Here is a 27923-nt window from a genome sequence, read left to right on the forward strand (position 1 = left end):
GAGATGATAAACTCTAAGTAGGTAGGGGGTAATGTTTTTTTGTATTCTCTCTCTATGCCTAGAACTGCAGCACCTAATGAGTTCTCCAATAAATCTTCATTGACTGACTGCTCTGATGGGACCACATTTAGCAGACTGGATTCAGTGCTGAACACCCTTGTTAGGAAAAAGAGTGCATGTCACTTCTCAAGGAAGAGGTGGTATCACCCTCAGAGAAACTATTACACTTGTGCACAAGGAGATATATACAGGTATGTAATGTCATTATGGAATTATTTGTGATAGAATATACTGGAGTCAACTTAGATGCCCACCGACTAGGGACTGGATACAGATAACATACTTGCTCGTGTTTTCAGACTGAAATCAAAGCAGATGAACCTGAGCTGTAAGTATCCACAGAGAGCTTTCTCAAAAACTTGATTTGGAGAGAGAATTCTGGCCATGAAGTGATTCATATCCCATTTAAGAAATTACATGCCCAAGAAGTCCTGTATATTTTTAAGCATTCATATATAAGTATGTAAAAATTAAATTTAGATGGGAGTATATATTCTAAGTTCATGATAATATGTGTGTAGGGCTGGGAGCATAATGGGGGTTTAGCTGTATTGAGATGCTCCAATTGTATTTAAGAACTAGTAATTCATGTATTATCAAGTAATTTAAACTGTAAATATAAAAAAAAGAATATTTGGAAAAGATACCAACAGATTCATAACAGCTCATTGTGGATGGTAGGAATATGGCTGGATCTTATTTCCTTCTTTCTGTTTTAAATTCTTTAATTTCAGAGACCATAGGAGGGGGACTTCCCTGGAGGTCCAATGGTTAAGACTTCACCTTCCAATTCACGGCGTGCGAGTTTGATCTCTGGTCAGGGGTCTAGGATCCACATGGCTCAGGGCCAAAAAACCAAAAACATAAAGCAGAAGCAATATTATGACAAATTCAGTAAAGACTAGAAAAAATGGTCCACATCAAAAAAATCTTTTTTGAAAAATAGCAGAGGAGTAAGGAAGGATAGAAGGAGGAGAGAAGGAGAAATAGAAACATGTACGGGGAGAGAAAACACGGTGAAATAAGGAGCTTGGAAACAGGCAAAGGATCAAGGGTTGTAGGAATGGTAACTTTGGATGGAGGAGAAATGCAAACCCTACGGTCACGTATGTTTGGGGTTGCGTCAAGGGAGATAGGTCAAACTGGAGAAGCTTGAGATAGGGCAGGACAATGTAATAATGAGAACTTCCCTTTAAAGACTTTCAAGTAAATGTTAATTACCTAAACTCTACAGTAATATACTGTCCTTAAGAACATCATTTAACTCTGCCAATTAATTTAGAGCCTTTTTTCCTCCCCTCCCAGAGAGAGAGAACCACCGTTGTCAGTTTGTTAATTACCTCCATGAACGTGAATGTGAAGTCGCTCAGTCGTGTCCAACTCTTTGCGACTCCATGGACTGTAGCCTACTAGGCTCCTCTGTCCATGGGACTTTCCAGGCAATAGTACTGGAGTGGACTGCTATTTCCATCTCCAGCGGATCTTCCCGACCCAGGGATGGAACCTGTGTCTCCCGGGTCGTAGACAGATGCTTTACCATCTGAGCCACCAGGGAAGTCCTCCATAGCCCTTGCGAATACATCTGCCTGCACATATTCACATAGAAAATGTATAGCTTATTTGTGTTTGCTTTTTTTAAACATGCGTAGTACTCTGCAAACTCTGCATACACTCTGCAAAGTGTATGACACACTCAACAGCCAGTCTGTTCATTCACAGTTGTGTTTCTGAGATTTGTCCATAGAGATTTGTTTAGACTGAGTGTACTCTTTTTCGTGACTCTGTAATGTTCCATCAAAGGACTGTATACTACATTGTATGCATCACTCGCCTACTGGGGGCCCTATAGGTTGGTTCAAATATTTTGCTACCACAACGTAACTGTGGATACACATGTACCTACTTCCTTGTTCATCTCTGGGTAGTAGAAAGAACACACTGGGTATTTCAACAGAGTCTGTTAATTTGCTTAGGTGACTGTGAGCTGCATGAGAACAGAAATAGGCCGCTTTTTAGGAAGAAGTTCCCTATCTCTGCAAGTGTCTGAGTATTGGCCAGATAGCTTCTTGGCACTGCTATAGTGGAGGGGATGCTGTCCCTAAATGACCATCAAGTTCCCTTCCAACTACACAATCCTATAATCTCTCATCTCCCTGCAGAGGGACCACCGCCCAATACATCTCATGCCAAGAGCCCCAGCTGCAGTGAGGGGAAAAAGTCATCTTTTCTGCAGATTTGGAGGAGCTGGCAGGGACATCTTTTTGCAAAACCCCATGTTTCTTGCTCCTATTGATGCATTATATCTCATTCTAACTGAAAACATCATATATAAACCCCTTACGTTTTGTAAGTCTTCATTGGAATGAATAGGTCTAGGTTGAAATCCTGGGTCAGTCCCAAGTAGCTGTATGATCTTGGGCATGATTGAATTCTCTATGCCTCAGTCTCCTTGTCTGTGAAGTGAGTGAATTCATACTCCTTGCTCATGACTGTTGTGATGATTCTCCCAGTTGATGGATGTAATGTGCTCTAATGGCTAGTGAGTTGCATCTCTCTCTAAGGGTGATGGGTGGGGGTGGGGGGAGGAGGGCTCACTGTGAAAGCCAGCTGTCCTAGAGATGCAGAAATTGGGAGCAGTCTTTGCCCCGGACAGGAAGGAAGTCCAGGGTTTAACCAATCTGTTGCACTCATTGCCGTGGCCAGCACAACCTTTCGTTTGGTGTTTCATCTTTTTCAAAGCGTGTCCATTATCTCATCTGTTCATCAAAGGCCCCTGCAAGGAAGTCAGGCAGAGGATGGGCCCAAGGAAAGATGACTCAGGAATCTGAAAGTCAAGGCCAGCAGCCTCCCTGACAAGCAGCCCACTGGGCTGAGTTTCTCCACTGATCTTGGCCCAGAAGGAGGGGGTGAGGCTGTCCAGGTCAGGCCTGAAATACCAGCAGAGAGACTTCCTTTCCCCTGACAGTGGACTGGGCTTCTCAACCCAGCCAGATGGGCTGCAGATGTGAGCTCCGGGTTGCGAGGGAGGCCAGGGAAATAGACAGGACTCGGCCCCTTGCCTGGAATGTCAGCCCCTAAGCCCAGGTCCCGTGATGCCCCTGGAGCATGACGCTGGAGTCATCCTGAGCTCAAGTTTGTGGCATTTTGGATATAGGAAGGGGGTGATGGAGACACTGCCAGGCTTCTGCGATGCTCATGGCTCTCAGTTGGAGAATATTTCAGGCAGCAACCATCCCATCCTGCAGCCTTGAGGTCAGCTTGGATACAATCACAGTCTCACGTCGTTCCTACAGCCCCAGCCAGCCCTGGAAAGCCTGCTGGGTTGCTAAACGGCTTCCCCTTCCAAAAGAACTGCTGGCCCTTCATGGCTTTCTCTTCCTTCAGCCTGTTCCAAAATTCAGAGTCCCTTCCCTCATGGCATACCCTCCAGGTGGCCAGTGTTGACTTTGATCTCGGGGGACCAATTGCCACTGTCAGTCCATTCAGGGTGGAACTGTTTATAGAGTTCTGTCGTGGAAATAATAGTTCCCTGACTCCAAGAGGGACCCTGGGGACCCGGCTTCTGGAGACTGGTTGAAGAAAGGGCTCTGGTTCAGCCAGACCTGAGTTCTGCCATCCGCAGCTGTGTGACTTTGGAAAAGTCACATCACCTCTCTGATCTTCTAGGCTTCTCATTTGTAGAAAGTGAGGTATCATCCCTACTTTGCAGTGTCCTTAGGAAGATTCAAGAAAACGAGTGCAAATCCCCAGTGTTGTACCCGGCATGGAGTCCATGCTCCCTAATGAACTTTTGCTTTTGTTCTGGTTATTGTTATTATTCTTGTTGTTGCTGGGGCTAAGGGGCTGCCTCCCTTCTTTCCCAAGTCGCTCATTGTCTCTATAGTCAGATAAACCTGTATTCTAATCCCAGCATCATCTTATGGCTCTGTGGCCTTGATCAAGTTACTTAGCTTCTCTGAGCCTGACTCAGTTTCCCCATCAATAAAGAGAGGTTTAGAAAGCTTAAGTGACTTCACCAAAGTTATACCTACCCAGTAAGGAATTTCAGCTCAACCCTGAATATGTCCAACAGCCCTGATGGCTTAACCAGTAAGCAGCTACATTTTCATCATATTTCTATTTTCCTTGAACAAGGCCCCTCAGTTTCTTCAACCTGGCCTGCAACAAGAACTACCTGACAATGATACCTTCTTCAAACTCTAAAGTTCTCTCCAGAAGTCTGTGTCCACTGAAGGTCCAATGGTTAAGAATCCATCTTCCGATGCAGGGGACACATGAGTTCAATCCCTGGTCGGGGAACTAAGATTCCACCTCTCAAGGGGCAACTAACCCTGCCCACCACAATTAGAGAAATCCACACGCTTCAGCGAGGAGCCTGCTTGCTGCAACAAAGACTCAGTGCAGCCAAAAAAAAAAAGGGGGGGGGGGGAAGTCCCTGTCCCGCCCACTGGACCACCAGTTTAGCCAGCCCAAGAAGCCAAAACAAGAAAAGCTACAGAAACAGTGCAAGAGAGGTCTTTGAACTGTTCCGGGGAATGTTCACGAAGGGAGGGATAAGAGTAGGCAGCTGAGATTTGCCCAACTCCAGGAAGGACCTTGATGGAATCTGCACATCAAAGGGAGCCCAGAGCTTCAAAGGCAGGCGCTCTTTCTGCCCTCCCAGCCACTGGTCATGGCTAACTGGCTCACATGGAGACAAAGCTAGAGGATGCAATGTGGGGAGACGGGGTTTCGGGACGAGAACCTCGCCATGGTTGAGTGTGTCTCTGGAGCCTGGCACAACTGGCTGCCCTTTCCCAAACCTCCCCTCACCAGCTCTGGGGTCCTCACTCTTGGGCCCCAGACCCTCAAGGGCCCTATGCTGGAATTCAAAGCTTCTCTGAACTGGGTCAGCAGGAAAGTATATCACGTCTTTGTTGTTGTCACTGACCTTGAACTGCAATTGAGCATCCCTTTCCATTATGATTGCAGGTAACAGACATGTGGCAGGATCAGCAGCCCCTACCACGTGGTCCCCAGTAGCAATCACCCATATTGGCTTACAGGAGTCACAGTGAATTCAGCATTCCTTGGTGTCATGACACTTCTGCCACCGGGGTTGTTATTAGAACTGCCGCTATGATTTATTTCAAGAATTGATAAAGAAATACAAGTATGACTATATCTCTTTTTCTGTTTGCAGTGGGTGTCCTTTGTAATCTTATGTTTTTCTTTTAAAATTTTTTTTTATTTTTAGATTTTTATTTTTTTGGCCAAGCTATGACATGAGAGATCTTAGTTCCTCAACCAGGGATCAAGCCTGTGCCCCCTGCAGTAGAAGCACAGTGTCCTAACCACTGGACCACCAGGGAAGATCCCTATATATTTTATTTCAGGGATTTTAAAGCACAGTTCTGAGAAGGCTTTCCTAGACTTCACCATACCGCTGAAGAGTCACATACACAAGTGATTTTAAGAACCTTTGTCATAGCTGTTCAGCTCTCTCCGGCTCAGTTTTCCAGTCAATGAAATGGTCATTAAAATCCCTTTGTTTCAGTGCCTTTGCAAAGATGACATTTTGCAATGTATGTGAAAGAAGTGAGCACGAAAGAGATGGTCAATCAGCACTAGCATCCTCTTTCTTCTTGACAGCCAGCTTCTTTCAACCTGGAGCCAAGACCCGGTGTATTTATCACATGCCTTCCATGGTCTCCCATGAAGGGCCTCTTGCCCACTGGGCACTGGCGCATGCTGGTCTCCAGGAGTAAAACTCCCCTCCGGCTCCACCACGACACACGTCCAGTGAGACGGAGGTTGACAAGGCCACAAATATTTGAACTATCCCTGAGATAGCACAGGGCATTGACCCCAGAGTGTGTGCTACATCGGCCGAAAGTTTATCCTGGCATAACAAACGTGACAGCCAGCAAAGTGAGGGGAAAGGGCTCGATAAGATTAAAGGCACCCGTGGGTCCAAAGGCACAGGCTGTTCAGGGAGGAAGAAACTCAGGACCAAGAGGGGCCTCAGAGAAGTAAGGCCATTGAGTCAAACGGTCCATTTTCTAGAAAGTTCTGAGCATCTGCATGGGACATGATGCAGATAGTATGTAGAGATCCAGCCTTGCTGGTAGGTGGCCCTGAGTAGCTATGACAGCAAGATGTTAACGTTATCATGTGGCTGAGAAAATTCAGAGAAATTAGCACTTAACAGATGCTTGGAACAAAGTAAGCCTTCTGCACATGTGTTTATCACTACTCTTCCTATGAACATCATTAATATGGAGCCTAGTGGGGCTTCCCAGGTGGCTCAGTGGTAAAGAATCCGCCTGCCAGTGCAGGAGATGCAGGTTACATCCCTGGATCGGGAAGATCCCCTGGAGAAAGAAATGGCAACCCACTTCAGTATTCTTGCCTGGAGAACCCCACGGACAGAGGAGCCTGGCGGGCTACGGTCCATGGGGTCGCAAAGAGTCAGACACAAATTAGCAACTGAGCATGAGCACCAGTATACGTCTATCAATCTATTGAACTATCAATCTATCAATCTATCCATCTATCAATATATTGGCCTAACAATAGATTGACAGATGAATCTCCAAGTAAATACTATCTGAATACTTCTCTATATATGTGAAGTCTATCCATCTATCTCATCTATCCATTGGATTTTCATATACAATTATACATAGAGAGAGCATATAAAGAGAATCATAGATGATGTACTGATATAGATACAGATATCCTTGTGGCTCAGATGGTAAAGAATCTTCCTGCAATGCGAGAGACCCAGGTTCAATCCCTGGGTTGGGAAGATCACCTGGAGAAGGGAATGGCAACCCATTCCAGTATTCTTGCCTGGAGAATCCCATGGACAGAGGAGCCTGGCGGGTTACAGTCCATGGGATTGCAAAGAGGCAGACATGACTGAGCGACTGACGCTACTACTGTCCTTCAGGCCATCTCATTTTAGGGAAGTCCATCTAGAAATCTAACTGGTCTCCCAACTTCTGCCTCTGCCTCCTACATTCTATTCTCCAAAAAGCAGCCAGACGGATTCTGTTGAAACCTACATCAGATCATGTCACTCCTCTGGCCAGAGCCCTCCCATAACTCTCTGCATCCCTCAGAATGGAAGGTAACGTCGGCTCCCTGGTCCACAAGGCCCTGCAGACCCTGGCCTGCATTATTCCTCCAGCTTCTTCTCCCACGGGCCCCTCCCTCATTTCACTCAACTGTTGCAATAGCCTCCTTGCAATTCATCACATAGTGCACATGTGCTCCCACCTCAGGCCCTTTGCACTGGCTGTTTCCTCTGCCTGGAAGTCTCTTCCCACTATCTGAGTACTCTCTCTCTTGCTCTTTCCACTCTTTCAGGACTTTTACTCAAATATCACCTTCTCATAGACATCTTTTCTTATTACCCCATTTAAAACCGCATACCACTTCCCAACTCCATGACACCTGCTTTCATTTATGTCTCTTTATTGCACATTCTAAAATACAATACAGTTCAGTCATTATTCTTTTAATATCTGTTTCCAGTGCTTTGAAAGCTCCACAAGAGCAAGGATTTGTAGGGGGGATTTTTTGTTTGTTTGTTTCCTATACTATCTCCAGCAACTTGAATAACCCATGGCACATAATAGATGCTTGATTAATACTTGGGAAATGAATGAATCACCTCCTTTACTGCAGTCAGTATACCTTTATACTCCGGGAGTTGGTGATGGACAGGGAGGCCTGGCGTGCTGCGATTCATGGGGTTGCAAAGAGTTGGACACGACTGAGCAACTGAACTGAACAGAATTGAACTGAACACCTTTATTAATGCATCCACCAGGTCATTTTGATGCCTTAGCCATGTCACCTCATTTGAGTACAGTGATTTTTCACTTGTCTCAAACCTTACAGTAGTTGTTTCTCTGGGTGTGTTACACACCCTAATAATTTGGTAAACAGGAAATTTCTGTGCTCCCATAGGCCAACCGTGCAGACAGGGTTAACCCCAGGTCCTGATACCCACTGAGTGCCTCAGAGATCCTCCTCTTGTCCTGACTTGTTGACTTTCAATCTTCCTCTGGCTTTGCTGTAGTTTAACTTGGACAGTGCCTTCTCTGTTTTCTCCCTGTCGTTTGCTGTGCTGGGCCTCTGGTTTGAAGTCGGCCGCCCAACGGCCTTGACACTGTCACCTCAGCTGTGCTCCACACGCCACCAACGCTTTGGCCGGGGGAAGAGGACAGATGACTCAATGATCTCATTGCAGGTCAGCACCCAGCCTGGATCAGCCTGCTGGACAGCGGTATTGACAGTCTGACTGACTCTTGTTCAACAGACACCCCCCCCACCATATTTCAGGACCAATGCTGGGTGCATATTAAAGAGACCATTGGGTCACCAAATGGCTAATCAAGGCAGTAAAGAGACAGGTAAGCGAAGTGGCCTCTTTCCCCGTCAGGAGCCTGAGACTCCTTGTGGGAACCTGCATGCTTCCTCTTTCTCTAGAAGTAAGTTGAAGAGGGCTTTCCTGGTGGCTCGGTGGTAAGGAATCCACCTGCCAGTGCACTGCTGCACAGCTTCTGTCCCTGGGTTGGGAAGATCCTCCGGAGCAGAAAATGACAAGTCGCTCCAGTATTCTTGCCTGGGGATCCCATGGACAGAGGAGCCTGCTGGCAGTCCATGGGGTTGCAAAAGAGTCAGACACGACTTAGTGACTAAAGCGCACTGACAACAGTTGAAGATCTTGGGAAAGAGTATTACTGGGATCAAAAAAGAGACAAGGATAAACTGCAGACCCTGAGTTCATCTCCTGCTTTTGATCCAGCCCACCTCCATCATTACTTCAGGGTTTAGGAGTCCAGCCTGGGTTGTGCAAGGTAGAGTCCCTGAAGCTCGTACCTCTGGGAAGGAGTGTTTGGATAGAGGCCACCTGGACTCTGGTGGCATTGATCCTTCCAGGTCTACGTGACTGATGGCCACTGGGAGTGAAATAGAAGGTGTCTACAGGGCCAGCTCGCCCTGCCACCTTGGCAGTAAAGAGAGCACCGGATTTGGAGTCAGACACCCCCAGGCAGGCACGAATCCCAGTTCTGTCACATGCTAGCTGTGCGGCCTTGGCTTTGATTCTTAGCCATTCGGAACCTCGGTTTCATCATCTGTAAAATGCAGGTATAAATAGTGTCATCCTTGGAGGGTTGTTGCGAAGAATCAACCAGCTGATTCTTAACTCCAGTCTCATAGTAATCATTCGAGGTGCTTCTGAAATAGACCTTTGTCACGGCATGGTCAAGGCCAGAGGATGCAGCGTCTCTGCCATTGGGTCTTGGGCATCCGGAAACTTTTTTTTTTTTTTCCTGGAATATAGTTGCTTTACAGTGTTGTGTTGGTTTCTGCTGTACAGCATTGTGAGTCAGCTACAAGTTTACATATACCCCCTTCCTCGTGAGCCTCCCTCACGCCCCACCGCATCCCATCCATCTAGGTCATCACAGGACTCAGCTCGGTGCTCTGTGATGTCCTGTATCTTTTTAAAACTTCCTTGGATGGTTCTTATGTGCATGCGTGAGCTCTCAGTCGTGTCCAACTCTTTGCAGCCCCGTGGATCATAGCCCGCCTCGGCTATGGGACTCTCCAGGCAAGAATAATGGAGTGAGTTGCCGTTTCCTTTTCCAGAGGATCTTCCTGACCCAGGGATCAAACCCATGTCTCTTGCATCTCCTATATGGTAGATAGATTCTTTATCATTGAGGCACCTGGGAAGCCCGTTCTCATGTGCTGCTGCTGCTGCTGCTGCTGCTAAGTCGCCTCATGTCCGACTCTGTGTGACCTCAGAGACGGCAGCCCACCAGGCTCCCCCGTCCCGGGGATTCTCCAGGCAAGAACACTGGAGTGGGTTGCCATTTCCTTCTCCAATGCATGAAAGTGAAAAGTGAAAGTGAAGTTGCTCAGTCGTGTCCAACTCCTAGCGACCCCATGGACTGCAGCCCACCAGGCTCCTCCGTCCATGGGATTTTCCAGGCAAGAGTACTGGGGTGGGGTGCCATTGCCTTCTCCCATTCTCATGTGCAGCCAGAGCTAAAAAAAATTTGCCAGAGTGAATGATGTTAAATGGTTGCTAAGCTCTCCACAGGACTGGCACACTGTAGGGGCTTCATGAAGACTGATCATCTTCCCTTCATCTCCCTGGCATCTGTTATTTCTAAACCTTTCTTGTACCTGCCTTAAGGGAAGTACCTAAGGTGTGACATTGAGTAGCGATCTCCAAACCATCCAATAAAGAGAGTTCCCAATCATCTTAATCTTGAGGACGTCTATTGGTGAATTTTGCATGGGATCCAGTTTCTCTTTCCTCCACAAAGACCCTTCCTCCCCAATCCTTTCCATAGTTCTTTGTGGTCCCTTTTCAGCATCATTTTTTTGACATAATCCAAAGAAGTGGCTGACTTCAAACGTTACTTGTGACATCAGGGGTCTCCAATTTCTACTTACTTTGGATGCCACATGCCACTGCAGCCCTGCCATAGGAAAGTACATTCCACCCACTAGGTGGGCACCTGGAGAAATTTCCTTAGGGGACCACACTGGGAAAAACAATAGTGGCATATAGCAAATAAGTGTACATGTGCTCCAGACAGCCCAGTAAAGTGAGGGCTTGGCTTCCTAGTTTATTTATCTCATCTTGGAGATTCCCATCAGCTGGTCCAGCTTGGGTATCAACCTGCCATGAAATGACTGAGCCATCTCTCCTTCCCACTAGCCAGATGCTGGGTACACGTTTTTATGTCTACATACATTGTATATGCATTTGTGTGTTTGTATCTGTATATAATCTCCTCCAAAGGTGATTGCATGGGTATAGATTCACGTCACTTGCATATATGTAGGTATATGTATGTTGTTTTTTAAAGAATAGATAGAACTTATGGAAGTGATCCCTGGGTTGGGAAGACTCCCCTGGAGAAGGAACTAACAACCCACTCCAGTATTCTTGCCTGGGAAATCCCATGGACAGAGAAGCCTGGTGGGCTACAGTCCATGGGGTCGCAAAAGAGTCAGACATGACTTAGTGACTAAACAACAGTAATAGACTTGGGCAGGTGACTTTACTCTCTGGACCTCAGTTTGTTCTTCTGTAAAATGGGTGTACTGATGATACGCTTCACAAAGAATTGTTGTGAAGATTAAATGATACACCACATATAAAGTCCTTACAATAAGGTCTGCTACTTAGAGCTCCATAAAGATAGCAAGTATTTCACGCAGTTTAATTGGATGCCTCCTGCATGTCAAACAACAGGTATGATGAGAAAGAAGATGGAGGCCCTGACTTTGTTTTCCTTGTGTTAGAGTTAAGGAGACAGATGCATAAAGAACTAATAATAATAAAAGGCAGCTGATACATTTTAAGAGTCTAGTGAGTGCCAGCAGTGTTATAAACTCTTGAGATGCACCAGTGAGCACAACAGACCACCTTCTTTGTCTTCCAGGAGTTTATATTTTAGTAGGGAGTGATAGCCATTCAATAAGAAAAATAAAGAGATTAAATATATACAGTATGTGGAAAGGTAATATGGGCAATGGGGAAAGGAAGATTCAAAAAGGAAAGAGAATTCTCTGAGAATCCAGTGGGTTGGATGGCAGGCTCTCCAACAATGTGTCTACCCACCTGTGAATGCAACTTTATTTAGAAACAAAGGTCTCTGCAGATGAAATTAAGTTAAGGGTCTTGAGATGAGATCATCGTGGGTCAGTCAGGTGGACCCGGAATCCAATAGCAAGTATCATGAGAAGGGGAGAGGGGAGGATGCAGAGGGAAGACACTCACGTGAAGACGGGAGCATGGGGTGGAATGATGCAGCCACTAAGTCAAGGGATGCCTGGGGCCGCCAGAACCTGGACGAGATGAGGAAGCATTCTCTCCCGGGGGCTTTGGAGGGAGCGTGACCCTGCCGATGCCTTAACTTCAGACTTCTGCCCTGCACAAATGTGGAAGAATCAATGTGGGGTTCTTTCAACTGTATGTTTTGAAACTTTGTCTGTTTCTTGATTGAGCTTGGCCGCTGCTGCGTGCGGTCTTTCCCTCGTTGCGGCAAGCAGCGGCTGCTCTCCAGCGGAGGTGCGCAGGCTTCCCGTTGCAGCGGCTTCTCTTGCTGCACAGCACAGGCTCTAGGGCCTGGGCTCCAGCAGTCGCGGCTCCTGGCGTCTACGGCGAGGGCTCAGCATTTGTAGCACATGGACTTAGTTGCCCCAAAACATGTGAAATCTTCCCAGACCAGAGATCAAACTCATGTCAAATACATTGTCAGGAAGATTCTTAACCACTGGACCACCAGGGAAGTCCAGTTTGGGGTTTTTAAAAGCCACGTAGTTGGCCATTTGTTATCAGAGCCCTAGGAAATTAATACTTAGCAAAGGAAAAGGGGACAGCTCTTCACTGGGGGAGAAATCAGGAGATGGTTCCTGAGCCCCACCTGCTTCCCGCTCAGCCTCCTGATTTAGAGACAGGCAGGAATCCTTCCTGCCATTGAACAGATGGGAAAGCTGAGAAAACAGCAGTTCATGATTTCCTCAAAGACCTCCTGGGAATTTGTAAACTGATTCAGAAATATAACATAGATTAAGAACCAGAGTTAAGTCACTCAGCTGTAGCTTCGGGAAAATTCCCTTCTCCTGTGTGACTCTCAGTTTGCTCATCTGTAAAATGGAGCTAGTAACGCCTTCTGTATAACATACCTGACAAGTTAGTATGAGGCTCTACTGAGCTAAGGTTTGTGTAGCCCCTGACACAGTGTCCGGTATGTGACAAACGCTCTGCAATGACACTTGAATTTATTTTTCAGACTCTGACAATGTATACATGAAGAGGTGTGTGTGTGTATTAGTCTTAGCTGATGTTGCCTACGTTATATATACACATATTGCATATTGCAATATATATGTGTATACATATTGCATATATGTGTGAGCACGTACATAGTCTCCTCCAAAGGTGATTGTACACGTGTGTACAGAAGCATGTACATGCATGCGTGTATATTCATGTGTGTATATCTATGTCTGTGTGTGTTTTGTGCATAATGGCAACCCACTCCAGTGTTCTTGCCTGGGAAATCCCATGAACAGAGGAGCCTAGCAGGCTACAGTCCATGGGGTCGCAGAGTCGGACAAGACTGAACACAAATTACATGCATATGTAAATGTGTATATATGTTGAATATGTATGTATATATACACAGAGTCTCATCCAAAGGTGACACATAGAAACATATATGTATATAGGTATGTTCATGTGTATGTATCCGTGTATTTATGTGCCTGTATATACTGTATACATTGGAGAAGGCGATGGCACCCCACTCCAGTACTCTTGCCTGGAAAGTCCCATGGACGGAGGAGCCCGGTAGGCTGCAGTCCGTGGGGTCGCTAGGAGTCAGCCGTGACTGAGCAACTTCACTTTCACTTTTCACTTTCATGCATTGGAGAAGGAAATAGCAACCCGCTCCAGTGTTCTGGCCTGGAGAATCCCCGGGATGGGGGAGCCTGGTGGGCTGCCGTCTATGGGGTCGCACAGAGTCGGACACGACTGAAGCGACTTAGCAGCAGCAGACTGTACACATGCAAGTGTGTATGTATGTATACATGTACGTATACTGACCATGTGCATGTGGGCATGCGTGCATATATGTGTGTACCAATATATGTGTGCACCCATATATGTGTGCATGTATACACACACACACACACACATACACACCCACAAGTGTTTCTCAAGCTGCCTTTCTGCCCAGGAGCAATGAAGAGAAAAATTCCCAGGGCCACTCTGATTTCCAGCTTACCTGGCGCAGCAGAGTCCTTGGCGTGTCGGCCCAGCTGTGGCCCCCTGCCCGGCTGAACCCCAGAGCCCAGTCTCGCCAAAGGGAAGGCTGACTTAGACGTGTCTGACTCCCACATGAGGCAGCAGAACAGTGAACAACTTTCGTGGAGAAGCCTGAGATAAAAATGGGTTAAAGTATTTGATTTTTGCAATTCCATAAGGTTACACTCGGCTTTTGGTCCTTTCCCTCCTTCACTCTCTCACCCTCTTTTCCTGCCTCTCGATGAAAAATCTGCTCAGACTTAATAGAATTACTCCCAGAGCCATCAATGCAAACGCTGTTTCAGGGCAATCTCATTCGAACAAATGTATTTTTATTTGAACAGTGTTACTTGAAAAATTAAATCGCGGTGTCTATTCCCTTTCCCTTCCCCCTTGACCATCCACACAGCCCTCACGATGGGAAGGAGAGGAGAGCCGAGCTGAACCTTTTTAAAATGAATTTGATCTGATTTAATGATTCCTCTGTGCATTAATTAACAGTGAAACCAGCCAATATGTTGTGTCAGTCACAGATGTATCCACGGGCGTCCTTTGTTATTTTGGGAACCGACTGAATGTATTGGTGTTCGAGCTTATTGTCTTTGAAAAGTTCAGAACGGGGTTAGAGAGGGGGCTGGTGAGGACGTGCGGTCTGGACATGCTACACGTGTGTGCAGGTCTGTGCTCAAGGGAACAAGGGAGTTGCCCAGAGGTCAGAGCTGAAGAGACAAGGGTGCGAATTCTAGTTTGAGCTCTCAGTAACGGCTTGCTTGTGGGCTAAGTCCTGTCACCTCTTTCTGCCTCACTGTTCCCGCTCTGTAAATTGGAGATAGTAATTGTAACTCACGAGGAGCTTGTGAGCGTTAAAATGACTGCAGGTGTTAGGTGCAAGGTTTTGCCAGGGACTGGAGATAAAGACTGCGTCAGCTCTTGCATCTCAGAAGTCAGAGACTGGTTTCCAGGGAAGGAATAGAGCAGGAAAAGGCGTCCCCTGCCAGTCTATTCCAGAGGCTTGCACCTCAGTTGTGTTGCAGAGTCGGGGCTGGCTTCAGGTGCTACTGTCCCCACTTTAAAATTTTAATAATTTGGTGTGTTTCATTAAGGGAAGTCTTATGTGACAGTGAGCAGAGGAAACGGATGATATTCCCATCATTTCTTGTTCTACATTTGTAGCATTTGCAATACCTGGGCTGGGTTTTTTATTGGAGTATATTTGATACATAATATTATGTCTACGATATGGTGATTCATAATCTTTAAAGGTTATACTCCACTTATAGTTATGATAAAATACTTGCTACATTTCTTATGTTGTACAATATGTCCTTGTAGTTTATTTTGTGCCTAATAGTTAGTACCTCTTAATCTCTTATGCCTGTCTTGCCCCTCCCCTTTCCCTCTTCCTCCTGGTAACCACTAGTTTGCTCTCCCTGTTTGTGAGTCTGCTTCCCTTTTTTCTTTATATTCACTGGTTTGTTATATATTTTAGATTCTGCATATGAGTGATGTCATACAATATTTGTCTTTCTCTGACTTATTTCACTTAACATAATTGGGCTGGGTTATTTTTTGAATAAGGGACCCCCCCCCCATTTTCATTTTGCATGAGGCACGGCAAAATCTGCAGCCACTTCTGTACAGAGAAACTGCTGTTGGGTGCTATTCTATTTAAAGGAGCTGTGCTAATATTTAAAACTTGATTATAAAGAAGGTGGGATCACTGCTGAGTGCCTGCTCTGTGTTGACCCTCATACTTGGTGTGACATGTAGGATCTCAGTTAAGCTCTGTTGGCAGTTTTCTAAAGTAGATATTTTCTTCTCATTCTATATGTAAGGGAACTGAGGTTTGGAAGAATTCAGTCACGTGCTTAGGGTCACATAGCCAGGAAATGGTGGCTCCAGGTGATACCCCTTGTCCATCCAGAAAACATGTGCCCATCTCTTCTTTCTTCCTTCATCCCTGCTCCCTACTTCCCTCCTTCTCTTTCTCTCTCTTCCTTCCTCACACAGGAAGTCTTCGAAGACTTCCCTTGGTAGATCTCAAGGGAAGTAGAATGAAGTGACCATAGGTATAATGATGAATCAGTTAACATTTGAAACTCCTTTTTGGCAGACATCTACACGTTGGGGGGAGTTGAGATCTGAGCGAAGTGTCGGGTACCATGCACCAACCAAGAATTATGAAAGAACCAGGTTGGTGGATGAGCAGGAAACTGATGGGGTTAATGCCAAGAGATTCCCTAACTCTTCAAGCCATAAATGAGGGTAGATGATTGCGTTAAACAAAATTTTTTATCCTTATGATTTCAAGTTGAGCCATTGCTTTCACTGAGTGCCTTTTAAACACAGAAACTGAATCAATTTCCTTGAAATGTACATGGAATTTAAACAGGTCTGTTATTCGATCTTTTTGATCACTACAACAGTGCCACCTCTGTCTATAAATATTGTGGAAAGCTCAGAGAGGGTAAGTTATCTGTCTATTGTCACACAGCTAGAAAGGGGAGCCATGGAACTTCCTAGCCAGGTCTTTGATAGCCTGGAGTCAGTGTTCTTAACCACAACTCACTCTGAATTTCCTCTCTGAAGGAAACAAAGAATAGCTGTTCTCGAGGAAGAAGTAGGTGATAGCATTACCATTCCTCTGGAGAATAACCCTTCCTAACCAGCTAATTATTTTAATGGCAGAAACAACCGTTGTTCAACAGAATGTCTCCTCTGGTTGTTGTATTTCTTTATCTGTTTCCTCTCCCTTCCCTGACTCTCTGGGCAACCTCCTCTGTTGTCTCCTTTACTCAGTAAAGTGGGCAAGTACGCCTCCCTGAAGTTTGTCTTCTGGCGAGTTCTGAGCATAACAAGAACAAAACTGATTGGACATCCAGCAGGTTTAGAGTTGAATCCTAGTGCTTCCCCTTACAAATTATAACATCTTGAGCAGCTTCTGATGCCGCCCTGAGCGTTGGTTTCCTCACTTTTAGTAGCCATAGCGATATCTGTGCTGGATGCCGATATGTGTGCTGTCCCAGGTCTCAATTCAGGAAGGAAGAACCTGCTCCCTCACCATTAGAAGCGCTGTCATCGGCTAAACCTCAGCTGTCAATCTTTCTGGCAGCTGCCTCAGCTCAGAGAAGAGCTAGTTCACCCAGGGATGTCCCATCTTCCCAGGGCAGGTGCGTCCTTCTCCCCAATGGGAGAAACTCTGGGGGGTTATCCCGGCTTTAGGCTCCCTGTGAGGTTGACCGATGGCTTCGTTCAGACTGTCAGCCCAACTTCTCCCTCTGCCGACTCCTGGACCCTTCCTGCCCCTTCCCCAGGTGTTGATTCTGAGTGCGTGTGCTCAGCCGCTCGGTCGTGCCCTACTCTTCGCAACCCCATGGACTATAGCCCACCAGGATCCTCTGTCCATGGAGTTTTCCAGGCAAGAATAGTGGAGTAGGTTGCCTTGTCCTACTCCAGGGGATCTTTCTGACTCAGGGTTCGAACCCACGTCTTCTGCATCTCCTGCGTAGGCAGGTGGATTCTTTACCACTGTGCCCCCTCAAAAGCCTCTTCTTAAGCTTCTTGTTTGCTGATCTGCATCTCAGAGTCTATTTCCTGAGCAATCTGAGCTGTGACAGAAGGCCCTATAGAGTAAGTCTTAATGCCTTGTTAGCATTATTATTAGTTGTTTTGGAAAATACAGTCATTAGCCTCCTTCCGTGTGCTGGGTACCACACTATGCACAAATGTGTAAAAAGTAAATGTGTGAATGCATGGAAGTCGGTGTCTTACAGAAGCAAGAATGCAGTCGCGGTCTCTTCAGGGAAACCTGTGCTCACAGACATTATTTACAAGTTCACTGAATCCGAGTTCCCTTCCACCTTGGCTACCCTGTTCAGCTTAGGAAGAAGAAAGTACAGAGTCGGACGAGGTGGCAGAGGTTGATTTGTCCAGGGACAAACAAGAATCAGTGCTAGCTGTGCAAAAGGAGAACCAGGTCCTCTCATTTCCAGGCCTGCTCTCCTAGTGTGTGGTCCCCAAGCCCGATCTAGGCTGAGACAACCAATCAAGTTATTCTCATGTCCTACCAGGGATGGCTGTGATGAAAACGATGTTTCAACATAGGTCTTGGTATTCTGGCAATCAATGACCGTGACTGAGGATGAATTTTGCCAAGGTATCACATCATCATCACCATCACCACCACCATCACTACCACCATCATCACCATCATCCTCACCACCATCACTACCGCCATCATCATCACCATCACATCATCACCATCATCACCACCATCATCACCACCATCACCACCATCACCACCACCATCACTACCATCATCACCGTCATCACTACCACCATCACTACTGCCATCATCACCGCCACCACCACTACCGCCATCATCACCATCACATCATCACCATCATCACCACCATCATCACCACCATCACCACCATCACTACCATCATCACCATCATCACAACCACCATCATCACTACCATCACCACCACCATCACTACTGCCATCATCACCGCCATCACCACTACCGCCATCATCACCATCATCACCACCATCACTACCATCATCACCACCTTCATCACTACCACCATCATCACCATCACCAGTACTACCATCATCACCCCCACCACCATCCCTGCCACCATCTTCAGCACAACCATCACTATCAGCATCACCATCATCACCAGGACACCATTATTAGCATCATCATCATTACCATCAACTTAGTTATCACTAAGGTCACTGTTATCATCTCTACCATTTAAACACTTTAAGACGTTGTCTAGTATAATCCTCTGGCATTGCTAATACTGTGGCCTCAGGCCAAACCCCACTGATGCTCTTGTGAGCAGTTTTATTGGAGCTCTGTTGGAGCACGCCCATTCTTTTCCTTATGGTCTGTGGCTGCTTTCTGGTTCAGTGGGTCCAAGTTTAGTGATTAATACAATGGCAAAGCATGGACTCATTCTTAAGGCTATTGACCCCAGAATGCATGCCTATGAACCCTGGGGTTCATCAGTGTGCAAAGAAATCCTTGAGCAACTGTGCAATTACATCTACAATGAGAGAGGACCTGTCAGTCTGCAAGACTGTGTGTTATTAATACAAAATGAACCAAGCCTCTATGCCCCTCCTCGTCCCCCCACCCTGGGTCCAGTGGCCACTTAATATGTATCCCCCCTCCCCTCCCACAGCAGGGTCCCTGATCTCTCTCAGTTGGAGTGCTGTCAAGGAGTGGAAGACCATCCATCTTTATGGGAAGTTATCTCTCCCAGCAGGACACTGCCTCACCAGCCGCTGAAGCAATAGGACCCTGACAGGCATGATGCATTGTCCACGGGTCACCGTCATGCTCCAGGGCCAGGCTCCTGTGTAGGGAGTTCTGAAATCCAGAGGAACCGGGATGAGGGAACACCAGGATGGGGGCCAGTGATGGCTTGTGGACAGGGCAGGAAGATGGAGACAGCACAGGCTAGCAAAGGGCAGTCTTTCCTAATAATAAATAGTAATAATAATATCAAACTCAGGGTCCTTACCCTGGGCTCAACTTAGTTCTCAGTGCTGTGCATCTATTAACACTTCTGTTGGACTTTCCTAGTGGTCCAGTGGTTAAGAATCCACCTGCCAATGCAGCAACATGGGTTCCCTGGTTCGGGAAGATTCCGCATGCCACAGAGCAACTAAGCCCACGTGCCACAACTAGACAGCAGCCGCCGCTCACTGTAACTAGAGGAAGCCTGTGTGCAGCAACAAGGGCCCAGTGCAGCCAGAATAAACAGATTTTTAAAGATTTAAAGAAAGAGACACAACCATGTTATCAGTCCATTTTACAGATGAGAAATAAAGAAGTAAGTGCTTTGTCCAAGGTCACACAGATCATAAGGAGAAAAGTCAAAACACAAGCCCAGGATGTGTTGCCCTGAACTTCTCCTGAGGGCCGCAGGTTCCTATTGGGATGAGAGTGAGCAAAAGACAGCAGGTAAAAAGCCACATTCCTACTTTACAACTATATTTTGTCCTGTCTTTTCTGGAAGAGTTTTGATGCCAACAAAAGTCCAAAAGGAAGATCACACACCAGAAAGGGTTATGCCTGCTTGTGCGTTCATTTATCCGCAGATACGGAGTGAGTACTTCTGATTCCCCGAGCACTCTGCTGTATTCACTGGGGAGATGAGGGGAAGCCTGAGTAAGCGTCCTGCTCCCAAGGGGCTAAAAACCTAACGGTGCAAACAGGCATCAATGCAACGCTCAGCATGTGACTGTGAACTTGACAAGATGGGAGGCCTGCAGCGCTCTGAGCCCGTGCAAGGACAGAGCTGGCGGGGAGGTGGGGACCTGGGGCCTTCCCAACAGGAATGATACTTGCACTGAGATCCAAAAGAAGTAGAAGAGTGAACTCATGGAGGGAAAAGCAACCAAAGAAGAAAGAAGGGTGGGAACAAAGTGCTGGGGTCTGGGGTCACGTGGTATTCAAGGACCTGAAAGGCTGTCAGGATGCCTGGAATCCTGATAGCATGGAGGCTCAAGGCACAAGGTGAGGGCAAGGGGCTGGTGGGACCCCCAAGACCTTGTAGGCTCTGAGAGGGTTCCTGAGAGGAATGAGGAGCCCTCAGAGGGTTTTAAGCTCTGACCCAGGGTCAGAGCAGCAGAGTCCATTGGCTCGAAAGTGAAGCATTTGGTTTGGGTTTCACAGTCCTGCACTGAGCAGCCACCATCCGCGGTCACTCCCACCAAGGAAATTCTGGACCAGAATCTGGGGAAGGATCAGAATCAGAGGCAGGCAGGGAGAAGTGGGCAGGCTGGCTGGACACATGGCAGCAGATGACAGGGAAGAGAGCCAGGCGTAGCAGAGAGAGGGCACCAGGGATGCTGGGCTCATCACTCCAGGCAGATGGAAACCTCAAGATCCCCAAGCAGAGGCATGCAAACTCTTCTTGCCCACCTGCCCCAGTCCTCTGCCCCCTGTCCCTGGGAGCTGAGCTGAAGCCAGGGGAGCCTTAAGGGCAAAAGCAAGGCTGGCCACGTGTCCTTGGGTGCTAGCTCAAGCCTGGAGGACAGAGGTCCTGTAAAGGAGGCAAAGAGAGTTCAGACAAGTCCAGGGAGGAGGAACGGATAAGCTCTCATTCCCCAAAACAAGCAGGCTGGTGGGGAAGACGGGAGCGGGGCAAGGCTAGCAGCTGCATCCCCACCCTGACCCCATCATAGAATGTTCCCGTGTAAGCTGGGACAGCTGTTGAGTTTCTGCACAGGAGCTAACTCTAGCCTCTTGCTGCAACTTTGATTTGAGGGGACCATGGGAGGGAGAGAGCTGGGGCTTCTCCTTCATGAGCTGTCAGTACCAAAGGTCAGGAGAGCAAGTTTTACCCAGAGCATCCTCCTGCCTCTCATCTCTGTGGTCCTTTCTTCCTAAGATGGAGTATTGTTCTTCGTTCACATATTAGGATCCAGGGCACAGAGAAGTTGCGTGACTTACATAAGGTAACACAATGCACAACATAAAATAGGAAAAAGGGGGAGAGATCTTTTAAAACAAAAATCAACGATAACCCTTTCTGCTTTCTTGGGGAGTGGTATTGTTTGGCAATTTGTCTCTTGGGATATTTAATACATAATAGCAATTAATAATTGTTCCGCTTGCTACTGAGGTGTCACAAACCACACCAAGACTTAATGACATAAAATGCCATTTTATTAATGTTCACTCATTCTGTGGGTCAGGAATTTGGACAGGGCATCCCTGGATTGGGAAGATCCCCTGGAGAAGGAAGTGGCAACCCACTCCAGCATTCTTGCTTGGAGAATCCCATGGACAGAGGAGCCTGGCGGGCTGTAGTCCATGGGGTCACAAAGAGTCAGACACAGCTGAGCTTGTCTCTGCCCGTCACATCTGGGGCCTCAGCTGGAAGGTCTGACAATTGGAGGGCAATCCAGTGGCTAGGGGCTGGAATCATGGGGTGCTTTTACTCACCTGTCTGGCAATTGATACTGGCTGTTGGCTGGGACCACAACTGGGCTATAGGCCAGAACATCAACATGAGGCATCTCCTTGTGGGCTTTTAAGCTTCCTCACAAGATGGCAGCTCATTCCAAGAATGAGTCATTCAAGAAAATAAGGAGAAATTGCGTGATACTCTATGAGCTAGCTTCAGAGATCCCCAAGCATCACTTCTTCTACACTATTGGTCAAAGAAGTCACAAAGTTCACCAGCTTCAGAGATGCAGTCCCCGTGGGAGGAGTATCCAGGCAACATTATGAGAGAAACACAGGAGATTGGAGGTATTGTTGTGGCCATCTTTGAGAAATACAAAATGCCAAAGCAATCACCACTAACACCTAAATAATATCAGTCGTGGGTCTAACCATTTAAATACATAAAATAAGCCTGCCAATTAGATGCCATTTTTTATCTGCATTTTATAGATCAATAAACTGAGGATAGGCCATGTATCTGTGATGGAGTGGAGGATCCTTTGAAGAAGAGGAGGCCATACTATAAGGGATGAAGGAGCAGTAAAATTGCTCTGCATCAGTGGTACCCAAATTTGGTCCTGAGACCTGCAGCATCAGCATCCCCTGGGAACTTGTCTGAAGTGCAAATCCTCAGGCCCAACCCCAGACCTTCTGATCAAGAACCCTGGGGAGGATTCCCAGGAATCTGTGTTTTCACAAGCCCTCCAGGTGATTCTGATTCTAGTTCATGTTCAAGTTTAAAAGCCTTCTGCCCCCACATAATAAAAGAAGGGGCTTTTGGTTCCTTCAGGTGGACCAGAGACAGGAGGTGAGGTATCAAGATTGAAAAGATGAGAAGAGAGACGAGGTTGCAAAGAAGAGGCCCTGAGGACATGGTTGGATGTGAGAGATAATGGAGAGAGTTAGAAAGAAGTTTTCTGGGGCAGGCATTTTGGTTACTGAGCTTCAGGTGTTGCCTGTTTCAGGCTCTTAGGACTCTCAGTAAAGCCCTCCTACACTGAGAGCCAGCAATGTTTCCATCCTCTTCCTTCCAGTCATACTCACCTTCTTTGTTTCTTGGACCCAGCTTCCCTTCCTCCTGACTCCAGCCACTAGCATCCGTCATATCCTCTACCTGGAAAACACTCTTCTCAACCGATGACCCTACTATTGGTCTAACTGAAGTCTATTTATCTTGCTCATTTCAGCCAAGATTCACTTTCTCAGGGGAGCCTTCTTCATCCTTGTGGACATTATCAGTTCTCCCTCTTACGCCCTCTCATAACTGTCTATATATTTCCTGCTTGAGTTAGTTCTTACTTTGTGAGTAACAGAGACCCAAGTTAAGCCAACTCAATCTGAAAAGATGCTATATTAGCTCATGTGTCAGCGGAGTCCTAGAGATGGGGCTACCCACAGAACTTTGGGACTTGAAATCGCTCTCATTCTCTCTCGGTGCCCAAATCTTGGTTTGACTGATTTCTTATATGTTGCTGCTGCTGCTGCTAAGTCACGTCAGTCGTGTTCGACTCTGTGCGACCCCATAGACGGCAGCCCACCAAGCTCCGCCGTCCCTGGGATTCTCCAGGCAAGAGTACTGGAGTGGGTTGCCATTGCCTTCTACAACGCATGAAGGTAAAAAGTGAAAGTGAAGTTGCTCAGTCATGTTCGACTCTTCACGACCCCATGGACCGCAGCCTACCAGGCTCCTCCGTCCATGAGATTTTCTAGGCAAGGTACTGGAGTGGGTATATATTGACCCACATTTTTTTTTTCTCCTGAAAAAATGATTCTTCTCCATGTGGCATATAAACTGGAGAGAGTATGTGTGCAGACGGACAGCTCCATCCATATTTACATCCTTCCCATTTCCTTTTGGCCACAGTGTTTCCAAGAAGGAAATCCAGTTGGCTCTGTTTGGGTCATGTGCCCATCCCTTAGTCAATCAGTGCATCCAGAGAGGTAAACAGCTATGATTGGCCAGAAAGGGTCACATGTTCACCCTTGGGACCAAGGATGTAAGTATGCCAGATATTACCATCAGACCTAGCCAGAACCTAATGGTATGGAGAAGGAGCAGCTCCCCAAAGAAAGTAGGGAGCTTTGGGTGGAAGGGGGAATAAGATATTGAACAACAACAAAAGAGCAGATATCCATGTCAGCAGCTATCATATCTGTAATTATCTGCTTGAGTGTTTATTTATTTGACCATTTTCTTCCCTACCTATAATCCCACACAGAAGATCCATTTCCAGGAGGAGGAAATGAGGTCATTCTACAAGAAAACCAAGGTGTGATGGAATAGGGGGAGGGAGAGATGTGTCGAGTCTCAGAAGTCCAAAGGCAAGTGCCCCATGCAGGAGAACCAGGAGGAAGCTGCAGTGATTGCCCAGCTCACCTCAAAAGTCAAAGGGCATCACTTTACCATATTCTGTTCATTAGGAGCAAGTCACCAAGCCTGGCTCATATCCAAGTGAAAGGGAATTGGGCTCCATCCTTTGACGAGAGGTGTGCCAAGGAATTTTTGAATGTGTTTTTAAACCAGCACACTTCCTGTTGTCCTTTCCTCTGCCTGGGGCCATGTTCTTACATTCTTTCCAAGGCTGATGGACTTTTAGAACCAGCCAACAGAATAGAATCCAAAGCAGCTGCAAGTCATTCTTGAGAATCTTGAGAAACTTCTGTATAGAAATACTAGGCTTCCCTGGTGACTCTGCCTGCAATGCAGGAGATCTGGGTTTGATCCCTGGGTCAGGAAGATCCCCTGGAGAAGAGAATGGCCACCCACTCCAGTATTCTTGCCTGGAGTATCCCATGGACTGAGCTCACTGGTGGGCTATAGTCCACGGGGTCACAAAGAGTCGGGCACAACTGAGCAACTAACACCAACTATAGAAATATCCCCTGGTGGCTCAGACGGTAAAGCGTCTGCCTGCAATGCAGGAGACCCGGGTTCGATTCCTGGGTTGGGAAGATCCCCTGGAGAAGGAAATGGCAATTCACTCCAGCACTCTTGCCTGGAAAATCCCATGGACGGAGGCTACAGTCTACAGCCTACTGATAGGCTACAGTCCATGGGGTCACAAAGAGTCGGACACGACTGAGCGACTTCACTTTCACTTCATAGAAATACTACCTCATTCTGAGCAGGAGAGAGGGTGAACAGAAATAAGAGAAGAGGTCTCTGTAATTCTATCTGATTCTTTCTGAGAGAGGAAACAAAAGGAAGTGAGTGACTACTGCTCCCATTTGTAGACGCCATGACAACTGCCAGTATCTGTCACTTCCAAACAGTTCTGGGAGTTGGGCAAGGTAATTGTGCCCACCACTCAGAGGAGGGAGGCACTGAGGTGCAGGGGGAGAGAATGAATTTCTGTAATGGTGCATGATCAATGAAGCCTGAATTCCAAATCCACAGCATTTTAATTTGGGGGGTGAGGGCTCCATCCTCTTATTTCTAACCTTGTACTTCTCCATCCCCTGAACCGTTCATGTCTCTTAGTTCATAGGGAAGAAGCGGGTCCAACCAGTGAGGTTTACACCCATCTTAACTGCTCAATAAAACCTCATGAGACTTCCTCGAATCCAGAGAAGTTAAGTCCTGACACTTTAACAGCTCGTTGACGATACACAAACCAGATGGACCTGGGCCTTGAATCCATTTCGCACCATCAGGCAGCAATCATGCTATATAGGCTCTGCACGCTGGCCGGGCACAAAACCCTGCTCTTTGTTCTGTCTGCAGACACCCTGGGGCAGGGGTGGAGGGTACCTATTTCCTGTCTCGCATCTGTTCATAAATGTGCCACCAAAGAAGAGGGGCTGTTGATCTCACCCTCTGGACTTAAAGCACACTTTCAGCTCTTCATCAACTAAGACAGGTACGATTTTAGGTAACTGACACTCTCTGAAGAAATTGACTAGGATGCAAGGTCTCTTCAGTGGAAAAGTGTAGCCTTTGGTTTTTTGTTCTTTTTGGAGAGAAATGGTGTGGTTTAGATCATGGACTCCAGATTCATGAAGACCTTGGTTTGAACCCCAACTCTGCCACTCATTGTCAATTTAACCAGGGACAAATGAATTAATCTCCAAGCCTCCTTTCTTTCATTGGTAAGATAGGGAGTGCACAAAGTTGTTACATCTAGGGTAATCACGAGCATAATGTGGCTGGCATGTAATATGTGCATTGTGGTTGTATTTGAAGCTCCAAGGGCTCAGGAATACGGTGGAGGAAACAGCCAATGGCCTTCTTTGGAAGTCCATTCAGGAAGTATACAGCTCAGCACTTCCCTAAATTTTATGCATGGCACCCTGGTTTCAGGAGATATTCTGTGAAGGAAAAATACATGGGAAAGAGGGTCTGTCTTCAGTTCAGTTAGGGAAATATTTGGTTAATGTAAAAGTAAACAGGCTTTGGTTAGTTATATTTTCACTGCACAGCCTGTAATATGCTACTACACTCTGTGGCCAGGGTGAGGGATATGTGATGGTGTGTGTAGACTGGGGAGGCAGGAAGACTCCCAACATGTTGATCACAGAAGACTATAGAAAGATACATGAGAGAAAGTCAGTGAATGGCTGGATGGGTAGGTGTATAGTAACACCTGGATGAGGAGCAGGTGGATGGATGGATGGGTAGATAGATAGATAGGTGATAGATAAATAGGCAGGTGGATGGATACATGGGTGGATGGATAGATGGATGGTTGAATAGACAGAGAGATACATGCATGCTCAGTCTTGCCTGACTCTTTGTGACCCCACGGACAAAGCCCACCAGGCTTCTGTGACCATAGGGTTTTCCCAGACAAGAATACCAGAGTGGGTTGCTGTTTCCTTCTTCAGGGGATCTTTCCAACCCAGAGATCAAACCCACATCTCCTGCATCACAGGCATTTTTTTTTTTAACTGCTGAGCCACTAGGGATGCCTAGATAGATAGATAGATACCATTTTCCCCCTCAGAGCCTCTTTTGATATGTTCAGGCCACTAGTATTTTCCAGAACACAATTTGAGAAAAATCTGGTGTAAATGATGCTGCAAGACTCATATCAAAAGTTAAAAGAGAGTGATACAGATGCTCAAGTAAAGGGAGTCTATTTTGTACCGAAGAAGGAACATCTCTTTTGTTTTGGCAGAAGGAGGACATTTTAGAATTTTAGTTATGGTTGGTGGTAGGATCAGAGTGAGAAAGGAGGAAATTGGCCCAGAAGGTCATGGCTTTCATTTTCTCCCTGAAGCATCATACAAGGTGGCCCCTGAGAGCAAGAGAGGAGGCGAGAGGCACCACGGAGCAGAGGAAGGCGAAGGGGGATTGAGGGTCAGCAGAGCCGAGATGAGGGCAAACACAATCCCTTGAGTTTTGAAGGAAAATGATCATCAGTTTTTACCAAGGGATAGCCCTGGTTTTTTAGTCTTCTATGAGCTTATTCTGAAAGAACTTTATAGAATTAAGCGGCCTATGTTTTGCCCACACGCAGCAATGAAGACCTAGCGTGACTGAAAGGAAGATCCTTATACCCACGGCGGAGCGCTTATAGACAAAGAGGAGCACCGATGATTGACTGCAGCATTGACAAAATTTGCGGGAAAAAAAACCTGAAAATAAACCATCTGAGGATTGGTTAAATAGATGATGGCATGTCTATATAATGAATATGAAGTTACTATCTAAAAGTAAAAATGAAATATACATACTGACATGGAAAGATGCCCGTGATGTTAACAGGGGAAAAAATGCAAATATCAAAACAGTGAGTGTAGCATGTGCCTATTTTGAAAAATAAAAGTCATTCAAGGACTGCCGTGTGTGTGTATATGTGTGAATGTTCCCTCAAAAAAGACCATCAAGATTTACCCCAAATGTTGACAGAAGTTATCTGCAAAAATGGGGGTGAGATTTGCTGAGAGAAGAAGCCGGAAGTTTCTTTTTCTGCTTCATTCTCATCTCAATCATTTGGATTAAAAAAAAAGTTATATTGAACATAAAGTTGTTCTAGAATACAAAAAAAAAAAAAAAGAGCAAAAACATGAAACCTGCTGTCAAAGGTATGTTTTATCATCGCTGAGCATCTGGGAATGACC

General features: G+C 46.4%; 1 long non-coding RNA gene across 1 annotated transcript; it reads left to right on the forward strand.

Moving 5' to 3' along the window:
- LOC138422535 (uncharacterized) lies at positions 1 to 27640 on the forward strand. The gene is made up of 2 exons (XR_011249910.1): positions 1 to 251; positions 27320 to 27640. It is a non-coding gene; the product is annotated as an uncharacterized lncRNA (long non-coding RNA).
- The last annotated feature ends 283 nt before the right edge of the window (positions 27641 to 27923 follow it).

Source organism: Ovis canadensis, chromosome 17, assembly GCF_042477335.2.
Source record: "Ovis canadensis isolate MfBH-ARS-UI-01 breed Bighorn chromosome 17, ARS-UI_OviCan_v2, whole genome shotgun sequence".
NCBI classification, from domain to species: Eukaryota; Metazoa; Chordata; class Mammalia; order Artiodactyla; family Bovidae; genus Ovis; species Ovis canadensis.